Genomic DNA, 12911 nt, shown 5'->3' with positions numbered 1-12911 from the left:
CTTATCTCACCACCTGTAGTTATTTAGGTGAAAGCTCCAAAATGCTTGCCTAATATGTCTGTTTATCCAAAAGGAAGTAAAAAGGGAGAGCTAGAAAGATAGCATTGCATCACATTACATGGCAATGCAATGCACAGTTGCTGAAGTTGAACCAAAATGAGCTTGTAATCTGGCTTCTGCAACTTTGAACATGAAAAATCCAATGAGGAGAAGAAAAGCAAAGCCAAAGAGTCCATCCCAAAATCCGACAAACAAGCAAAATGAACAAAAAACGTTGAATTCAATTCTTTCTGATTTTAGAAACTGCATTAAAGAAGGGGTGCACCGGTCCTGGAGATACTGCAATACCAGGTCAATGCATGGAGTGGACAGAGCAAGCTCTTTTTCCATCTCCCTGTTCTAAAAATCCATTTAATATATGGTCCCCAGATAGGGGACGTATCAGATATTAAACTGATAAGAACAGATTTTTTTTTTAATTTGGCTATCCCCCACATGGGGATAAAAACCGTTTATTTAAAATTTAACAAATTACAGAAATAAAACCATTACATCCACATTACACTTTCGGGACTTCAAAGAAAAATAAAAATTCCATCACAGCAAATTTTACAAGACTTCAAATATTCCATAGGTTAAAAAGCCATTTGCCTGCCAACGTTACATTCTTTTTCCTGTCCAATAAATAGTATATGTACATTTCACTTTTACAAAAGGCTAAAACATCATCTACTGGTAACATTTCATGTTTAAAAACAGCAATATTTCTAGCATTCCAGAGCGCTATCTTGGCACAATTCACTATCTTCCACGCCATTATTTTTTGGTCCATTGTTGGGCATTCCAGAAGACCATATAACACTGATGCAAAATTAAAGTCCTTGAGGTCCACCATTTTCTCCAGCAGGGGGATTAGTCTTCTCCAGAACTCTTTAGCAAAAGCACAAGTCCATAAAAGATGCTTCACTGTCTCTTCTTCTTGACAACCTTCTCTTGGGCAGATGGCAGACCTCACAAAACCTCTTCTGTACTGGAATGCCCGGCAAGGAAGACAGTGGTGTGCGCAGCTCCAAGACATGTCTTTCTGTACATTAAAAAGATAAGGGGCGTTAATCGTTTTCCATATGTGTACAGTTTTGTCATCATCATAACGTTCAATATCACACAACGTCACATCAGTACTAATTTGTTTGAGTAGTGTCTTGCTGTTACATAGATCCCCTGTCTGTTTCTTATTCAAATTAAAATCAAGAATAATTTTCTTTAAAATCTCATAATGTGCAGGTAGGTTAAAAGCATAAGGAGAGGATAAAACCGTTTCAAACCAACCAAACCTTCTCATGAGAAAACCAGTGTTAAAACGCATAAAATAGGAGAGGTAATTATCTTTAAAAAGGGTTTTAAAACAGAAACAGAAAAAATGTATTAAAAGAAACTTATCTAAAACAGGGAAATCTTTCCCACCTTTAACCTTTGGCTTTGTCACAATTTCTCTTTTGAGTTTCTCCATTTTTGAGCCCCAAAAAAAGGTAAAACATACTTTTGTAATTCGTTTCAACAAATTTGTAGGAGGGGGGAACACCAAACTAAGATATAACAGGATAGGTAATATCACCATTTTTACAATCAGAACTTTACCTTCCATTGACAGCTTTCTCATATTCCACATGCAGATTTTCTGATTAATTTTCTGTGCTGCCGCATCCCAGCTATTAAAACCATTATTAGATTCATTAAAAGAAACACCTAAAATAGTAATGGAATCTGTAACTGCAATTGGTACATCATGTAAACTCATTCCCCCGACATTTAAAATATTACATTTAGTAAGATTAATTTTAAAACCGGAAACTGTACAAAAAGACTGAATTTGGCTTATCGTTTTTTGTATTGAAGGTACATCACATCCAAACACGGCTACATCATCCATATAGCTTACAACTTTAACTTGTAGACCGTTCCCTCCGGGTAAGGGTACTCCACATATTTGCTTATCCTGGCGTATTGTACATAAAAGGGGTTCTATAGCACATATAAAAAGCAGGGGGGACAAAGGGCAACCCTGCTTCACCCCTGATTTTAAAACTACCTCTTTTGTTTTAAAACCATTAACTAAAATCTTACTCGTACAATCATTATAAAAAGCTTTAAGAGACAATAAAAACCCACCCGGAAAGCCCATTTTTTCTAAAACTTTAAAAAGATAAAAATGAGACACGCGGTCAAAAGCTTTCTCAAAATCCACCGCTAGGATTGACATCTTTGTCTTTCTGGTTTTTACATCTTCAATACAATCTTTCACCAGGTTTAAATTGTCCCAGATACTACGCCCAGGTACCCCGCATACCTGATTTGCATGAATTACTTTATGTATCACCTTTTTCAACCGATTTGCACAGATCTTAGCCATAATTTTGTAATCACTATTTAAAAGAGTTATCGGCCTCCAGTTTTTAAGATCCGTTTTGTCACCTTTTTTGTATAGTAGTGATACCTCACCTTTCTTCCATGAGTTGAGTAAAACCTTATTATTAAAAACTTCGGAAAACAAATTAAACAAATCATCTTTTAAAATATCATAAAAACTTATATAAAACTCTATGGGGATACCATCAGGGCCGGGCACTTTACCATTTTTAAAACTCTTCATGGTTTCTAAAATCTCTTCCTCAACTAGAGGTTGGGATAAAAAACTTTGGGCATCAGCATCTAGGGTGGACTTGATCTCCCCCAGGAAAGTGTGTATTAAATCATGGTCTACAGTTTTTACATTAAAAAGATCATTAAAATAGACATTTACCTTATCCAATATAACGTTGATATTATTATCTCCATCTATGTTATCAATTATTGTTTTCGCCTGTTTGTTTTTCTTAAAAAAATACCTGGAACAAGTCTCATCCTCTTCTACGTGTTTTACCTTTGAACGAAAAATCAGTTCTTTTCCTTTTTGTTCCAACCACTTTGAAATTTCTCCTTTAAGACTCAATATATCATTACCTACATCCAGACCATTGTCTTTGAATTTGTACAATGTCTGTAACCTGATATTAAGAAAATTATAGATTTCAAACTTTTCTTTAGCTTTTTGTATGCTTTTCTTAATAAAGAAATCTTTAATGCTTATTTTCATTCTATCCCACCAGGAGCTAAAAGAAATATTGGGGTTTTTCCTTTTTCTACAGTTTACATAAAACTCAATAAAATCCGATAAAATTTGTGGATCTTTTAAAAGGGACACATTCAATTTCCAAGATTTCTTACCACATTTCTTCTTTCCATTAATCCTCACTCTAAAAGATAAAACCTTGTGATCTGAGAGAATATTAGTTAAAACTTCACATTTCACTGGCAGTATTTTTTCTGAACCTAAAACAAAATCTATCCTGGAGCTACATGTAGAATTGCTCCAGGTGAAACGAGCGTCTATAGGGTTATCCTTGTTACATTCTTTATACACATCAGTTAATTTACAATCATTTATAATATTGCTTAACATTCCAGACGTTTTGTCATAATTTCTACTCACGGAACCGGAGCGTCGGCTTTCGCCTTTTAAAATACAATTAAAATCACCTGCCAGGATAAAAGGTTCAGAAATGTTAATAAATAAAGGTAAAATTTCCAGCATATCAGCCCTTTCATTTTTATCAGGTGACCCATAAAAATTTAAAAACTGCCATCTTGTCCCATCAATAAAAGCCTTAACTAAAAGAATACGACCCGGTAAAATATCTTGGATAAAATCAATAGACACATTTCCCTTAAAAAGTATAGCTACCCCGGCTGATCCGGTTGCATTTGATCCAGACCAGACCGATGGACCATGTTTCCACTCTTCCTTATATTTTTTGTAAGAAATCTTATGAGGGATATGACATTCTTGTAAAAAGAAAACAGAAGCTGTAAAACAGGTTAAAAAATGTAAAACAGTAGCTCTTCTGGTCTTGGATCCTATGCCTCTCACATTGAGGGAAACACCACTAATGTCAGCCATCATAACAAATGGTTAGGAAGAAACAAAAACTGGACTTTACCTATCCGATGGACGGATCAGACCACTTGGACTTTCACCAACGCCCTCTTCTGAATCCACCGTTATCAAAGAGTCTTCATCATCGGAGAAGGAACATTCACTTAAATTAAGACCCGACGCTAATGGGGTGTAGCTCGGAAGGATATTGAGAGAAAGGTTACACTGGGTCTCCATAGGCTGACCATTTAGGTCCTCGTCAGGTGGGTCTCCGAGAGGCTCCGCACTCCCCTGCTGACCCGCAGAGGGTCGTAACACAGGGGCAGGCTGCGCACATGGCGGAGCCTCAGAGTCCCCGGAGGCAGCCAGGTTTGGGGCCCCACCTGGGGCAGCAGAGCCCCGGGACCTCGGGATTCCAGAGTCTACACCCCCGTGATGGGATGTATCCATCTCCTCCCTATTAGCCACCTCCACGCAACCATTCTTTTTCTTATTATGAGACCTCACCAAATGCCACGTACCGCCCTCGCTCTCGTGAGACCCAGTGGGAATTTTGGGCTCGGTGTCAGCCTTTTGGCGCTCTTTTTTGGCCTTACCGACCGCCCCTTTATGATCTTTCTCAGCCTTCCTTTTAGCCTCCTTATGGTCTTTCAGCCAGCTCCTGGGCTCCTGTGAGTTACCTGTCATTGACTCGGAGGGATTGTTACTAGTCGAAGCGCCCTTATCACCTCCCGAGGCTCCAGGTTGTTGTTCCTCCTCCTGAGGGGTGGTCTGATTGGCCCGTCCATTCCCGGATGTCTTGGACTTCTCCTTTTGTTTTTGTTCATCCTCTCTGAACCTGTGAGGGCAAGAAAAATAGAAATGACCAGGTGTCCGACAAAAAGAGCATTTTTTTTCATTTGGGCACTCCTTTGTGTCATGTTCAGTACTGGCACAATTTCTACAAGTGGCACCACAACTATCCTTAGAGTGCCCATAGAGACCACAATACCTACAGAAAAGTGGCATTCCTGAGAAAAAAAAATCCCCATTAGTTTGTCCTATTTTAAATCGAGCTGGAGGAAGTCTCACACCTCCAGGGAATTTAGGGTCTCTTTCACATTTTACTAAAAACTTCCATTTTGAGGTCCAGATGTTAAACTCATTCAACACTTTCCCAATCAATTTCACACTTTTAAAATAAACTGACAAAAAGGAAATAACCTCTGGTGCTGTTATGAAGGGTGAGAAGATTTTCACAACCACCATCTTTACCTCATCCAGGACGTGCTCGATGATCTGAATCCCTTTTAGACCAGGGCTATTTTCTACCGACTTAACTCTGGACAAAACATCTTTGAAAATACCTTCGCCAGTAAAGGTTACATCATAATCTCCACGTCGAGGATAATCCTGGATAGAAAGGATTTCGTTGGTTCTGACGTGGAGCAGTTTCTCAAGCACGTCCTGGACTACATATCCCAGATTCCGCATATCGGAACCACCAGCCGTAAAGCGGACCCTTATGGTGTTCTTAAGCCTCGCATATAGAGGCACGAGGTTGGGGTCAACCTCCATGGTATGGCGCAACAAAATGCAAATTGCAACCGCCTGCAATCTGCGCCTTCAGAGCTTTGAGATAAAGCACCTGAAGGCTGGGGGATCGCTGCCCGTTACCCTAGGACTAATCCCTCTCCCTAATAGCAGCAGGCAGGTGAAGCCCACCAAAGTGGACGATCCTGCCAGGCCAAGGAGAGGGGTACCTGAGTGCCATTCAACTGAAACCTCCTGCTGTGAAGCACTTGGTCTCAGCCAAAAGGCCGAGAAGCGATAACCAGAATTGGTTTCGGCCTACGGTGCCACCCTCGGATCCTGAAAAGTCCATTTGTGGAGATGGCCACCTGGACTCCCGTTAAGAAGACATGTTGTCAACCTCTAGATCCCTTACATGCCTGCACTTTTCGGCTTGCTGCTGCAGCAATCCACGCGTTTTAGATCTGCATGACTCCAACTATTTTAGCACAGCACCCTCACCCCCTGCTGTTCCCACCCGCCTCAACACCGTTGGAAGGGAGGAGAACCAATTAAGGCGGGGGGTGGGGTGGAACGAGCAGCTGTCTATCTACCCTTAGCAGGAGGGCTCCTGATTACATACCTCTCCTGCTGCTGCTGCTGCTGGCTGTCCAGCAGCAGACTGAAGGTGGCTGCTGCTGTGCACAGGTATATAAAGGCTCAGAGCCTATTATGACACGCGCAGCCAGTGTTCCATTGCCACATTCCATCTACTGCAGGCAGGATACCTGGCTGGTTGAACGGCACTGAGAAGCTCACAGAGACCGCCATAAGCAACAGTTTAAAAGAATGCCACAGACTAATCAACCAAACTTTTTGGGTTGGGTTATTTTTTATAGTCTGCAGGCATTAAATGAAAGAAGTCAGTGTTCCACCAGAGGGAGACAACGTTTCAGAAAAGGCATTGGAGCAAGCCAAAAAAGACATTTTAAGTGCAGCAGAGTAACCAGCGCACATACCTGTTAGCTCAGGTGAGTTTAAATGGCTGCTGTTGATAACAAGGGCATTTGCTAAATAGATGGTGTGTGTGCAACAATATACTGAAAGAACAATTATATTGTGCAGCTTATCTCACCACCTGTAATTAGTTAGGTGAAAGCTCCAAAATGCTTGCCTAATATGGCTGTTTATCCAAAAGGAAGTAAAGAGGGAGAGCTAGATAGATAGCATTGCATTACAGTACATGGCTATGCAATGCAGAGTTGCTGAAGTTGAACCAAAATGAGTTTGTCATCTGGCTTCTGCAACTTTTAACATGAAAAATACAATGAGGAGAAGAAAAGCAAAGCCAAAAAGTCCATCCAAAAATCCGACAAACAAGCAAAAGCAACACAAAGCATTGAATTCAATTCTTTCTGATTTTAGAAACTGCATTAAAGAATGAGTGCACTGGTTCTGGAAATGCTGCAATACCAGGTCAATGCGTGGAGTGGACAGAGCAAGCTCTTTTACCATCTCCCTGTTCTAAAAATCCATTTAATATATGGTCCCCAGATAGGGGACGTATCAGATATTAAACTGATAAGAACAGATACTACACTTGATCTTAGCCAAAAGGCCGAGAAGCGATAACCAGAATTGGTTTCGGCCTACGGTGCCACCGTCGGATCCTAAAAAGTCCATTTGTGGAGATGGCCACCTGGACTCTCGTTAAGAAGACATGTTGTCAACCTCTAGATCCCTTACATGCCTGCACTTTTCGGCTTGCTGCTGCAGCAATCCACGCGTTTTAGATCTGCATGACTCCAACTATTTTAGCACAGCACCCTCACCCCCTGCTGTTCCCACCCGCCTCAACACCGGTGGAAGGGAGGAGAACCAATTAAGGGGGGGACGAGCAGCTGTCTACCCTTAGCAGGAGTGTTGCTGATTACTTACCTTTCCTGCTGCTGCTGGCTGTCCAGCAGCAGACTGAGGTGGCTGCTGCTGTGCACAGGTATATAAAGGCTCAGAGCCTATTATGACACGCGCAGCCAGTGTTCCATTGCCACATTCCATCTACTGCAGGCAGGATACCTGGCTGGTTGAACGGCACTGAGAAGCTCACAGAGACCGCCATAAGCAACAGTTTAAAAGAATGCCACAGACTAATCAACCAAACTTTTTGGGTTGGGTTATTTTTTATAGTCTGCAGGCGTTAAATGAAAGAAGTCAGTGTTCCACCAGAGGGAGACAACGTTTCAGAAAAGGCATTGGAGCAAGCCATAAAAGACATTTTAAGTGCAGCAGAGTAACCAGCGCACATACCTGTTAGCTCAGGTGAGTTTAAATGGCTGCTGTTGATAACAAGGGCATTTGCTAAATAGATGGTGTGTATGCAACAATATACTGAAAGAACAATTATATTGTGCAGCTTATCTCACCACATGTAATTAGTTAGGTGAAAGCTCCAAAATGCTTGCCTAATATGGCTGTTTATCCAAAAGGAAGTAAAGAGGGAGAGCTAGATAGATAGCATTGCATTACAGTACATTGCATTACAGTACAGTGCGATGCAGCAGCAAAAAAGGCAAATACAATTCTGGGATGTATTAACAGAAGCATACAGTCTAGATCACGTGAAGTCATTATCGGTCTTTACTTCTCTTTGGTCAGACCTCATCTGGAATACTGTGTACAGTTTTGGGCACCACATTTTAAAAAAGACATAGACAAACTGGAGCAAGTTCAGAGAAGAGCGACCAGAATGGTGACTGGTCTGCAAACCATGTCCTATGAGGAACGGTTGCAGGATTTGGGAATGTTTAGCTTGCAAAAAAGAAGACTGAGAGGAGACTTAATAGCTGTCTACAAATATGTCAAAGGCTGTCACATTGTAGAAGGATCATCTTTATTCTCATTTGCACAAGGAAAGACTAGAAGCAATGGGATGAAACTAAATGGGAGGAGACACAGATTAGATATTAGAAAAAACTTTTTGACAGTTAGGGTGATTAATGAGTGGAACAGGCTGCCACGAGAGGTGGTGAGTTCCCCTTCAATGGACGTCTTCAAACAGAGGCTGGACAGACATCTGTCTGAGATGATCTAGTGAATCCTGCTTTGAGCAGGGGGTTGGACCAGATGACCCAGGAGGTCCCTTCCAACTCTACCATTCTATGATTCTATGATTCTATGATTCTATGGCTATGCAATGCAGAGTTGCTGAAGTTGAACCAAAATGAGTTTGTCATCTGGCTTCTGCAACTTTTAACATGAAAAATACAATGAGGAGAAGAAAAGCAAAGCCAAAAAGTCCATCAAAAAATCCGACAAACAAGCAAAAGCAACAAAAAGCATTGAATTCAATTCTTTCTGATTTTAGAAACTGCATTAAAGAATGAGTGCACTGGTCCTGGAAATGCTGCAATACCAGGTCAATGCGTGGAGTGGACAGAGCAAGCTCTTTTACCATCTCCCTGTTCTAAAAATCCATTTAATATATGGTCCCCAGATAGGGGACGTATCAGATATTAAACTGATAAGAACAGATACTACACTTGATCTTAGCCAAAAGGCCGAGAAGCGATAACCAGAATTGGTTTCGGCCTACGGTGCCACCCTCGGATCCTGAAAAGTCCATTTGTGGAGATGGCCACCTGGACTCCCGTTAAGAAGACATGTTGTCAACCTCTAGATCCCTTACATGCCTGCACTTTTCGGCTTGCTGCTGCAGCAATCCACGCATTTTAGATCTGCATGACTCCAACTATTTTAGCACAGCACCCTCACCCCCTGCTGTTCCCACCCGCCTCAACACCGGTGGAAGGGAGGAGAACCAATTAAGGGGGGGACGAGCAGCTGTCTACCCTTAGCAGGAGTGTTGCTGATTACTTACCTTTCCTGCTGCTGCTGGCTGTCCAGCAGCAGACTGAAGGTGGCTGCTGCCGTGCGCTGGTATATAAAGGCTCAGAGCCTATTATGACACGCGCAGCCAGTGTTCCATTGCCACATTCCATCTACTGCAGGCAGGATACCTGGCTGGTTGAACGGCACTGAGAAGCTCACAGAGACCGCCATAAGCAACAGTTTAAAAGAATGCCACAGACTAATCAACCAAACTTTTTGGGTTGGGTTATTTTTTATAGTCTGCAGGCGTTAAATGAAAGAAGTCAGTGTTCCACCAGAGGGAGACAACGTTTCAGAAAAGGCATTGGAGCAAGCCAAAAAAGACATTTTAAGTGCAGCAGAGTAACCAGCGCACATACCTGTTAGCTCAGGTGAGTTTAAATGGCTGCTGTTGATAACAAGGGCATTTGCTAAATAGATGGTGTGTGTGCAACAATATACTGAAAGAACAATTATATTGTGCAGCTTATCTCACCACCTGTAATTAGTTAGGTGAAACTCCAAAATGCTTGCCTAATATGGCTGTTTATCCAAAAGGAAGTAAAGAGGGAGAGCTAGATAGATAGCATTGCATTACAGTACATGGCTATGCAATGCAGAGTTGCTGAAGTTGAACCAAAATGAGTTTGTCATCTGGCTTCTGCAACTTTTAACATGAAAAATACAATGAGGAGAAGAAAAGCAAAGCCAAAAAGTCCATCCAAAAATCCGACAAAGAAGCAAAAGCAACAAAAAGCATTGAATTCAATTCTTTTTGATTTTAGAAACTGCATTAAAGAATGAGTGCACTGGTACTGGAAATGCTGCAATACCAGGTCAATGCGTGGAGTGGACAGAGCAAGCTCTTTTACCATCTCCCTGTTCTAAAAATCCATTTAATATATGGTCCCCAGATAGGGGACGTATCAGATATTAAACTGATAAGAACAGATACTACACTTGATCTTAGCCAAAAGGCCGAGAAGCGATAACCAGAATTGGTTTCGGCCTACAGTGCCACCCTCGGATCCTGAAAAGTCCATTTGTGGAGATGGCCACCTGGACTCCCGTTAAGAAGACATGTTGTCAACCTCTAGATCCCTTACATGCCTGCACTTTTCGGCTTGCTGCTGCAGTAATCCACGCGTTTTAGATCTGCATGACTCCAACTATTTTAGCACAGCACCCTCAACCCCTGCTGTTCCCACCCGCCTCAACACCGGTGGAAGGGAGGAGAACCAATTAAGGGGGGGACGAGCAGCTGTCTACCCTTAGCAGGAGTGTTGCTGATTACTTACCTTTCCTGCTGCTGCTGGCTGTCCAGCAGCAGACTGAAGGTGGCTGCTGCCGTGCGCTGGTATATAAAGGCTCAGAGCCTATTATGACACGCGCAGCCAGTGTTCCATTGCCACATTCCATCTACTGCAGGCAGGATACCTGGCTGGTTGAACGGCACTGAGAAGCTCACAGAGACCGCCATAAGCAACAGTTTAAAAGAATGCCACAGACTAATCAACCAAACTTTTTGGGTTGGGTTATTTTTTATAGTCTGCAGGCGTTAAATGAAAGAAGTCAGTGTTCCACCAGAGGGAGACAACGTTTCAGAAAAGGCATTGGAGCAAGCCAAAAAAGACATTTTAAGTGCAGCAGAGTAACCAGCGCACATACCTGTTAGCTCAGGTGAGTTTAAATGGCTGCTGTTGATAACAAGGGCATTTGCTAAATAGATGGTGTGTGTGCAACAATATACTGAAAGAACAATTATATTGTGCAGCTTATCTCACCACCTGTAATTAGTTAGGTGAAAGCTCCAAAATGCTTGCCTAATATGGCTGTTTATCCAAAAGGAAGTAAAGAGGGAGAGCTAGATAGATAGCATTGCATTACAGTACATGGCTATGCAATGCAGAGTTGCTGAAGTTGAACCAAAATGAGTTTGTCATCTGGCTTCTGCAACTTTTAACATGAAAAATACAATGAGGAGAAGAAAAGCAAAGCCAAAAAGTCCATCCAAAAATCCGACAAACAAGCAAAAGCAACAAAAAGCATTGAATTCAATTCTTTCTGATTTTAGAAACTGCATTAAAGAAGGGGTGCACCGGTCCTGGAGATACTGCAATACCAGGTCAATGCGTGGAGTGGACAGAGCAAGCTCTTTTACCATCTCCCTGTTCTAAAAATCCATTTAATATATGGTCCCCAGATAGGGGACGTATCAGATATTAAACTGATAAGAACAGATTTTTTTTTTTAAATTTGGCTATCCCCCACATGGGGATAAAAACCGTTTATGTAAAATTTAACAAATTACAGAAATAAAACCATTACATCCACATTACACTTTCGGGACTTCAAAAAAAAAAAAAATTCCATCACAGCAAATTTTACAAGACTTCAAATATTCCATAGGTTAAAAAGCCATTTGCCTGCCAACGTTACATTCTTTTTCCTGTCCAATAAATAGTATATGTACATTTCACTTTTACAAAAGGCTAAAACATCATCTACTGGTAACATTTCATGTTTAAAAACAGCAATATTTCTAGCATTCCAGAGCGCTATCTTGGCACAATTCACTATCTTCCACGCCATTATTTTTTGGTCCATTGTTGGGCATTCCAGAAGACCATATAACACTGATGCAAAATTAAAGTCCTTGAGGTCCACCATTTTCTCCAGCAGGGGGATTAGTCTTCTCCAGAACTCTTTAGCAAAAGCACAAGTCCATAAAAGATGCTTCACTGTCTCTTCTTCTTGACAACCTTCTCTTGGGCAGATGGCAGACCTCACAAAACCTCTTCTGTACTGGAATGCCCGGCAAGGAAGACAGTGGTGTGCGCAGCTCCAAGACATGTCTTTCTGTACATTAAAAAGATAAGGGGCGTTAATCATTTTCCATATGTGTACAGTTTTGTCATCATCATAACGTTCAATATCACACAACGTCACATCAGTACTAATTTGTTTGAGTAGTGTCTTGCTGTTACATAGATCCCCTGTCTGTTTCTTATTCAAATTAAAATCAAGAATAATTTTCTTTAAAATCTCATAATGTGCAGGTAGGTTAAAAGCATAAGGAGAGGATAAAACTGTTTCAAACCAACCAAACCTTCTCATGAGAAAACCAGTGTTAAAACGCATAAAATAGGAAAGGTAATTATCTTTAAAAAGGGTTTTAAAACAGAAACAGAAAAAATGTATTAAAAGAAACTTATCTAAAACAGGGAAATCTTTCCCACCTTTAACCTTTGGCTTTGTCACAATTTCTCTTTTGAGTTTCTCCATTTTTGAGCCCCAAAAAAAGGTAAAACATACTTTTGTAATTCGTTTCAACAAATTTGTAGGAGGGGGGAACACCAAACTAAGATATAACAGGATAGGTAATATCACCATTTTTACAATCAGAACTTTACCTTCCATTGACAGCTTTCTCATATTCCACATGCAGATTTTCTGATTAATTTTCTGTGCTGCCGCATCCCAGCTATTAAAACCATTATTAGATTCATTAAAAGAAACACCTAAAATAGTAATGGAATCTGTAACTGCAATTGGTACATCATGTAAACTCATTCCCCCG

The 12911-nt window shown here is 41.1% G+C and overlaps 4 non-coding genes and 1 pseudogene across 4 annotated transcripts; all 5 read right to left on the bottom strand.

Annotated features, from left to right (window-relative positions):
* Positions 1–314: 314 nt before the first annotated feature.
* Positions 315–512, bottom strand: LOC141236715 (U2 spliceosomal RNA). Its single transcript, XR_012302365.1, has one exon. It is a non-coding gene; the product is annotated as a U2 spliceosomal RNA (small nuclear RNA).
* Positions 513–6903: 6391 nt separating this feature from the next.
* LOC141236678 (U2 spliceosomal RNA) lies at positions 6904–7094 on the bottom strand. The gene has a single exon (XR_012302328.1). It is a non-coding gene; the product is annotated as a U2 spliceosomal RNA (small nuclear RNA).
* Positions 7095–8842: 1748 nt separating this feature from the next.
* Positions 8843–9033, bottom strand: LOC141236639 (U2 spliceosomal RNA). The gene has a single exon (XR_012302291.1). It is a non-coding gene; the product is annotated as a U2 spliceosomal RNA (small nuclear RNA).
* A 1097-nt stretch (positions 9034–10130) lies between these two features.
* Positions 10131–10321, bottom strand: LOC141236690 (U2 spliceosomal RNA). Its single transcript, XR_012302340.1, has one exon. It is a non-coding gene; the product is annotated as a U2 spliceosomal RNA (small nuclear RNA).
* A 1098-nt stretch (positions 10322–11419) lies between these two features.
* Positions 11420–11595, bottom strand: LOC141236734 (U2 spliceosomal RNA; annotated as a pseudogene).
* Positions 11596–12911: the final 1316 nt, after the last annotated feature.

Source organism: Phyllobates terribilis, unplaced genomic scaffold, assembly GCF_046119375.1.
Source record: "Phyllobates terribilis strain yellow unplaced genomic scaffold, ASM4611937v1 Scaffold_710__1_contigs__length_769263, whole genome shotgun sequence".
Taxonomy (NCBI): Eukaryota; Metazoa; Chordata; class Amphibia; order Anura; family Dendrobatidae; genus Phyllobates; species Phyllobates terribilis.
Note: the sequence above shows the minus strand (reverse complement) of the source record. Positions and strands in the feature narration are given on the sequence as shown.